Source organism: Heptranchias perlo, chromosome 29 (assembly GCF_035084215.1).
Source record: "Heptranchias perlo isolate sHepPer1 chromosome 29, sHepPer1.hap1, whole genome shotgun sequence".
Taxonomy (NCBI): Eukaryota; Metazoa; Chordata; class Chondrichthyes; order Hexanchiformes; family Hexanchidae; genus Heptranchias; species Heptranchias perlo.
This window is the reverse complement of record NC_090353.1, coordinates 173,508-179,645: the sequence shown is the minus strand read 5'-3', so window position 1 is coordinate 179,645 and position 6,138 is coordinate 173,508.

Genomic DNA, 6,138 nt, shown 5'->3' with positions numbered 1-6,138 from the left:
CAGGAGGAGGAGAAGGAAAAGGAGGTTGAGAAGAAGCAACAGGTGGAGAAGGAGCAGGAGGCGGAGAAGGACCAGGAGGGCGATTAGGAGAAGGAGTTGGCGAAGAAGCAGGAGGAAGAGAAGGAGCAGGAGGAGAAGAAGGAGCAGGAGGTGGAGAAGGAGCAGGAGGTGGAGAAGGAGCAGGAGGTGGAGAAGGAGCAGGAGGTGGAGAAGGAGCAGGAGGGCGAGAAGGAGCAGGAGGGCGAGAAGAAGCAGGAGGGCGAGAAGGAGCAGGAGGACGAGAAGGAGCTGGAGGACGAGAAGGAGCAGGAGGGCGAGAAGGAGCACCAGGTGGACAAGGAGCAGGAGGTGGACACGGAGCAGGAGGTGGACAACGAGCAGGAGGTGGACATGGAGCCGTAGGTGGACAAGGAGTAGTTGGTGGACAAGGAGCAGGAGGTGGACAAGGAGCAGGAGGAGGAGAAGGAGCAGGAGGGAGACAAGAAGCAGGAGGAAGACAAAGAGCAGGAGGTGGAGAAGGAGCAGGAGAAGAAGAAGGAGCAGGAGGGAGACAAGAACCAGGAGGAAGACAAAGAGCAGGAGGTGGAGAAGGAGCAGGAGGAGGAGAAGGAGTAGAAGAAGGAGCAGGAAGTGGACAAGGAGCAGGAGTTGGACATGGAGCAGAAGGTGGACAAGGAGCAGGAGGTGGACAAGGATCAGGAGGTGGGCACAGAGCAGGAGGTGCACAATGAGAAGGAGGTGGACAAGGAGCAGGAAGTGGACAAGGAGCAGGAGGAGGAGAGGGAACAGGAGGTGGAGAAGAAGCAATAGGTTGAGAAGGAGCAGGAGGCGGAGAAGGAGCAGGAGGTGGAGAAGGAGCAGGAGGTGGAGAAGAAGCAGGAGGTGGAGAAGGAGCAGGAGGGCGAGAAGGAGATGGAGGAGGAGAAGGAGGTGGAGAAGGAGCAGAAGGAGGAGAAAGGATAGGACGTGGAGAAGAAGCAATTGGTGGAGAAGGAGCAGGAGGCGGAGACGGACCAGGACGGGGAGTAGGAGAAGGATTTGGATAAGAAGCAGGAGGAGGAGCAGGAGCAGGAGGAGGAGAGGGATCAGGAAGTGGCGAAGGAGCAGGAGGAGGAGAAGGAGCAGGAGTGGAGAAGGAGCAGGAGGTGGAGAAGGAGCAGAAGGGCGAGAAGTGAGCAGGAGGGCGAGAAGAAGCAGGAGAGCGAGAAGGAGCAGGAGGACGAGAAGGAGCTGGAGGACGAGAAGGAGCAGGAGGGCGAGAAGGAGCACCAGGTGGACAAGGAGCAGGAGGTGGACAGTGAGCAGGAGGTGGACAACGAGCAGGAGGTGGACATGGAGCCGGAGGTGGACAAGGAGTAGTTGGTGGACAAGGAGCAGGAGGTGGACAAGGAGCAGGAGGAGGAGGAGGAGATGGAGGAGGAGAAGGAGGTGGAAAAGGAGCAGAAGGAGGAGAAAGGATAGGACGTGGAGAAGAAGCAATTGGTGGAGAAGGAGCAGCAGGCGGAGACGGACCAGGAGGGGGAGTAGGAGAAGGAGTTGGAGAAGAAGCAGGAGGAGGAGCAGGAGCAGGAGGAGAAGAGGGAGCAGGAAGTGGCGAAGGAGCAGGAGGAGGAGAAGGATCAGGAGTGGAGAAGGAACAGGAGAAGAAGAAGGAGCAGGAGGGAGACAAGAAGCAGGAGGAAGACAAAGAGCAGGAGGTGGAGAAGGAGCAGGAGGAGGAGAAGGAGTAGAAGAAGGAGCAGGAAGTGGACAAGGAGCAGGAGTTGGACATGGAGCAGAAGGTGGACAAGGAGCAGGAGGTGGACAAGGATCAGGAGGGGGGCACAGAGCAGGAGGTGCACAATGAGAAGGAGGTGGACAAGGAGCAGGAAGTGGACAAGGAGCAGGAGGAGGAGAGGGAACAGAAGGTGGAGAAGAAGCAATAGGTTGAGAAGGAGCAGGAGGCGGAGAAGGAGCAGGAGGTGGAGAAGGAGCAGGAGGTGGAGAAGGAGCAGGAGGTGGAGAAGGAGCAGGAGGGAGAGAAGGAGCAGGAGGGCGAGAAGAAGCACCAGGTGGACAAGGAGCAGGAGGTGGACACGGAGCAGGAGGTGGACAATGAGCAGGAGGTGGACATGGAGCCGGAGGTGGACAAGGAGTAGTTGGTGGACAAGGAGCAGGAGGTGGACAAGGAGCAGGAGGAGGAGAAGGAGATGGAGGAGGAGAAGGAGGTGGAGAAGGAGCAGAAGGAGGAGAAAGGATAGGACGTGGAGAAGAAGCAATTGGTGGAGAAGGAGCAGGAGGCGGAGACGGACCAGGAGGGGGAGTAGGAGAAGGATTTGGATAAGAAGCAGGAGGAGGAGCAGGAGCAGGAGGAGAAGAGGGAGCAGGAAGTGGCGAAGGAGCAGGAGGAGGAGAAGGAGCAGGAGTGGAGAAGGAACAGGAGAAGAAGAAGGAGCAGGAGGGAGACAAGAAGCAGGGGGAAGACAAAGAGCAGGAGGTGGAGAAGGAGCAGGAGGAGGAGAAGGAGTAGAAGATGGAGCTGGAAGTGGACAAGGAGCAGGAGTTGGACATGGAGCAGAAGGTGGACAAGGAGCAGGAGGTGGAGAAGGAGCAGGAGGTGGGCACAGAGCAGGAGGTGCACAAGGAACAGGAGGAGGAGAAGGAGCAAGAGGTGGAGAAGGTGCAAGATGAGGAGAAGGAGCAGGAGGTGGAGAAGGAGCAGGAGTTGGAGATGGAGCAGGAGAAGGAGAAGGAGCATGAGGTGGAGATGGAGCAGGAGGTGGAGAAGGAGCAGGAGGTGGAGACGGAGCAGGAGGGAGACAAGGAGCAGGAGGAAGACAAAGAGCAGGAAGGTGGAGAAGGAGCAGGAGGAGGAGAAGGAGGAGAAGAAGGAGCAGGGGATGGTGAATGAGCAGGAGTGGGGAAGGAGCAGGAGGTGGAGAAGGAGCAGGAGGGCAGGAAGTAGCAGGAGGGGGAGAAGGAGCAGGAGGTGTAGAAGGAGCAGGAGGAGGATAAGGAGCAGGAGGAGTAGAAGGAGCAGGAGTGGAGAAGGAGCAGGAGGAGAAGAAGGAGCAGGAGGAGGAGTAGGAGCAGGTGGAGGAGAAGGAGCAGGAGGTGGAGAAGGCGAAAGATGAGGATAAGGAGCAGGAGGTGGAGAAGGAGCAGGAGGTGGAGAAGGAGCAGGAGGTGGAGAAGGAGCACGAATGGAGAAGGAGCAGGAGGGCAGGAAGGAGCAGGAGGGTGAGGAGGATCTGGAGGACGAGAAGTAGCAGGAGGGCGAGAAGGAGCACTAGGTGGACAAGGAGCAGGTGGTGGACAACGAGCAGGAGGTGGACAAGGATCAGGAGTTGGACACAGAGCAGGAGGTGGATAATGAGAAGGAGGTGGACAAGGAGCAGGAGGTGGACAAGGAGCAGGAGTAGGAGAAGGAGGTGGAGGAGGAGAAGAAGGTGGAGAAGGAGCAGGAGGAGGAGAGGGAACAGGAGGTGGAGAAGAAGCAACAGGTGGAGAAGGAGCAGGAGGCGGAAAAGGACCAGGAGGGTGAGTGGTAGAAGGAGTTGGAGAAGAAGCAGGAGCAGGAGCAGGAGGAGGAGGAGAAGAAGGAGCAGGAGGTGGAGAAGGAGCAGGAGGTGTAGAAGGAGCAGGAGGAGGAGAAGGAGCAGGAGGAGGAGAAGGAGCAGGAGTGGAGGAGGAGCAGGAGAAGAAGCAGGAGCAGGAGGAGGAGTAGGAGCAGGAGGAGGAGAAGGAGCAGGAGGTGGAGAAGGTGCAAGATGAGGAGAAGGAGCAGGAGCTGGAGAAGGAGCAGGAGAAGGAGAAGGAGCATGAGGTGGAGATGGAGCAGGAGGTGGAGAAGGAGCAGGAGGTGGAGAAGGAGCAGGAGGTGGAGAAGGAGCAGGAGTGGGAGAAGGAGCAGGACGGGGAGAAGGTGCCAGAGGTGGAGAAGGAGCAGGAGGGGGAGGAGGCGAAGGCGCAGGTGGTGGCGATGGAGCAGGAGTGGAGAAGGAGCAGGAGAAGAAGAAGGAGCAGGAGGAGGAGTACGAGCAGGAGGAGGAGAAGGAGCAGGATGTGGAGAAGGCGCAAGATGAGGACAAGGAGCAGGAGGTGGAGAAGGAGCAGGAGAAGGAGAAGGAGCAGTTGGTGGAGAAGGAGCAAGAGGAGGAGACGGAGCAGACGGTGGAGATGGAGCAGAAGTGGAGAAGGAGAAGAAGAAGGAGCAGGAGGAGGAGTGGGAGCAGGAGGAGGAGAAGGAGCAGGAGGTGGAGAAGGTGCAAGATGAGGAGAAGGAGCAGGAGCTGGAGAAGGAGCAGGAGAAGGAGAAGGAGCATGAGGTGGAGATGGAGCAGGAGGTGGAGAAGGAGCAGGAGGTGGAGAAGGAGCAGGAGGGAGACAAGGAGCAGTAGGAAGACAAAGAGCAGGAAGGTGGAGAAGGAGCAGGAGCATGAGAAGAAGGAGCAGGATGTGGTGAATGAGCAGGAGTGGGGAAGGAGCAGGAGGTGGAGAAGGAGCAGGAGGGCAGGAAATAGCAGGAGGGGGAGAAGGAGCAGGAGGTGGAAAAGGAGCAGGAGGTGGACAAAGTGCAGGAGGTGGACAAGGAGCAGGAGGTTGACAAGGAGCAGGAGTTGGACAAGAAGCAGGAGGTGGACAAGGAACAGGAGGAGGAGAAGGAGGTGGAGGGGGAGAAGGAGGTGGAGAAGGAACAGGAGAAGGAACAGGATGTTGAGAAGAAGCAACAGGTGGAGAAGGAGCAGGAGGCGGAAAAGGACCAGGAGGGCGATTAGGAGAAGGAGTTGGACAAGCAGCAGGAGGAGGAGAAGGAGCAGGAGGAGAAGATGGAGCAGGAGGTGGAGAAGGAGCAGGAGGTGGAGAAGGAGCAGGAGGTGGAGAAGGAGCAGGAGGGCGAGAAGGAGCAGGAGGTGTAGAAGGAGCAGGAGGAGGAAAATGAGCAGGAGGAGTAGAAGGAGCAGGAGTGGAGAAGGAGCAGGAGGAGAAGAAGGAGCAGGAGGAGGAGTAGGAGCAGGTGGAGGAGAAGGAGCAGGAGGTTGAGAAGGCGAAAGATGAGGAGAAGGAGCAGGAGGTGGAGAAGGAGCAAGAGATGGAGAAGGAGCAAGAATGGAGAAGGAGCAGTAGGTGGAGAAGGAGCAGGAGGGCAGGAAGGAGCAGGAGGGCGAGAAGGCTCTGGAGGACGAGAAGTAGCAGGAGGGCGAGAAGGAGCACTAGGTGGACAAGGAGCAGGAGGTGGACAAGGAGCAGGAGGTGGACAAGGATCAGGAGTTGGACACAGAGCAGGAGGTAGATAATGAGAAGGAGGTGGACAAGGAGCAGGAGGTGGACAAGGAGCAGGAGTAGGAGAAGGAGGTGGAGGAGGAGAAGATGATGGAGAAGGAGCAGGAGGAGGAGAGGGAACAGGACGTGGAGAAGAAGCAACAGGTGGAGAAGGAGCAGGAGGCGGAAAAGGACCAGGAGGGTGAGTGGTAGAAGGAGTTGGAGAAGAAGTAGGAGCAGGAGCAGGAGGAGGAGGAGAAGAAGGAGCAGGAGGTGGAGAAGGAGCAGGAGGTGTCGAAGGAGCAGGAGGAGGAGAAGGAGCAGGAGGAGGAGAAGGAGCAGGAGGTGGAGAAGGAGCAGGAGGGCGAGAAGGAGCAGGAGGTGTAGAAGGAGCAGGAGGAGGAAAATGAGCAGGAGGAGTAGAAGGAGCAGGAGTGGAGAAGGGGCAGGAGGAGAAGAAGGAGCAGGAGGAGGAGTAGGAGCAGGTGGAGGAGAAGGAGCAGGAGGTTGAGAAGGCGAAAGATGAGGAGAAGGAGCAGGAGGTGGAGAAGGAGCAAGAGATGGAGAAGGAGCAAGAATGGAGAAGGAGCAGGAGGTGGAGAAGGAGCAGGAGGGCAGGAAGGAGCAGGAGGGCGAGAAGGCTCTGGAGGACGAGAAGTAGCAGGAGGGCGAGAAGGAGCACTAGGTGGACAAGGAGCAGGAGGTGGACAAGGAGCAGGAGGTGGACAAGGATCAGGAGTTGGACACAGAGCAGGAGGTGGATAATGAGAAGGAGGTGGACAAGGAGCAGGAGGTGGACAAGGAGCAGGAGGTGGACAAGGAGCAGGAGTAGGAGAAGGAGGTGGAGGAGGAGAAGATGATGGAGAAGGAGCAGGAGGAGGAGAGGGAACAGGACGT